Source organism: Mus caroli, chromosome 15 (assembly GCF_900094665.2).
Source record: "Mus caroli chromosome 15, CAROLI_EIJ_v1.1, whole genome shotgun sequence".
Lineage (NCBI taxonomy): Eukaryota > Metazoa > Chordata > Mammalia > Rodentia > Muridae > Mus > Mus caroli.
The window spans coordinates 92310523-92312637 of NC_034584.1; positions in this window are offsets into that span (position 1 = coordinate 92310523).

The following is a 2115-nucleotide window of genomic DNA, read 5'->3' on the forward strand; positions in this document are numbered from 1 at the left end:
AAGCAGGTGTGGTGGCACATGCCTTTAATCGCAGCACTTGGGAGGCAGAGGTAGGCAGATTTCTTAGTTCAAGGCCAGCCTGGTCTACAAAGTGAGTTCCAGGACAGCCAGGGTTATACGGAGAAACCCTGTCTCGAAAAAAAAAAAAAAAAAAAAAAAAAGAACACCCGCTGCTCTTCCAAAGGATCCAGGCTCAGTTCCATGCACGTACCTGGCAGCTAACAACCAAACATAATTCCTCTTCCAGGGGATCTGAAGGCCAGATGGGTACCAGGCACACATATGATTGGTACATAGACATGCATACAGGCAAAACACCCATACACATAAAATAAATTTTGTTTTTGAGATAGGATTTCTCTATACAGCAGCCTGGACTGTTCTGGAACTTGTTATATAGTCCAGGCTAACCTTGAACCCACAGAGATTCTCCTGCCTCTGTCTCTGCCTCCCATGTGCTGGAATTAAAGGTGTGTCACCACAGCCCGCCAAAATTGTGTGTTGTGTGTGTGCATGTGTGTGTGAGCTAAGGAGTTGGTAAGTGGCTAAGAGCACGTGTTGTGGGGGACCAAAGCGTGATTCCCAGAACCCACCTGGCAGCTCACAACCATCTGTAACTCCGGTCCCAGGAGATCCAGCGCCCCCTTCTGACCTTGGCAGGCAGCAGGCACACATGTGGTATATGAGCCTACATTCAGGGAGACCCCTCATACACAAAAAATAATGGAAATGTTTTTCCACAGAAAAAAAAAAGGTAGGTGACTTGGCATGGTGGTGCCTTCCTGTAACCCAGGTGTTCTGGAGACAGAGGCAGGGTGATCATAGCAAGTTCAGAGTCAGCCTGACCTATAGTCTATCGTCCAAGCCAGACAGGCCTACATATTGAAACTGGTCCCAAAAAAGCTTTGGGGAGCTGAGGTGGGCAAAGGCTAAGGGCTCTGCCACCAGGCATGATGACCTGAGTTCAGTCCCCAGAGCCCACTCGGTGGAGGAAGAGAACCAACTCCTCCAGGTTGTCCCCTGACTTTTACACACAATGTACCATAGTACACATGTACCCATACATACATGCACACATACACACATGCACACATACACACATGCACACATACACACATGCACACATACACACATATACACATGCATACATACACACATGCACAATACACACATGTACACATACACACACCCACACATGCACACATANACATACACACATATACACATGCATACATACACACATGCACAATACACACATGTACACATACACACACCCACACATGCACACATACACACATGCACACATACACACATGCACACATACACACATGCACACATGCACACATACACACATATACACATGCATACATACACACATGCACAATACACACATGTACACATACACACACCCACACATACACACATGCACATATACACACATGCATACATACACACAGGCACAATACACACAGGCACAATATACACATGCACAATACACACATGCACCCATACACACATGCACATATACACACATGCATACATACACACATGCACACATACACACAGGCACAATACACACATGCACATATACACACCCCCACACATACACACACCCACACATATATACACATGCACACATACACACATGCACATATACACACATGCATACATACACAGATGCACACATACACAATACACACATGCACCCATACACACATGCACATATACACATGCATACATGTACACATTCACTCTTCCACACACCCACATATACACACATGCACATTACACACATGTACACACACATGCACCCATACAGACATACACAGATTTACTCATACACACATGTACTCATATACATACCCACACATACACACTTGCACACATACACATCTGCACACATAAACACATACATGCACACATACACACACATGCACACAGACTCACTTATACACACATAAACACTCATGCACATGCACACAGACTCATACACATACACACACAGACTCCCTCATACACTTATATACACACACACACACAGACACATGCACACAGAGATTCATTTATACACACATAAACATACAGAGAGACTCAGATTTTTTTTCTCACACACAG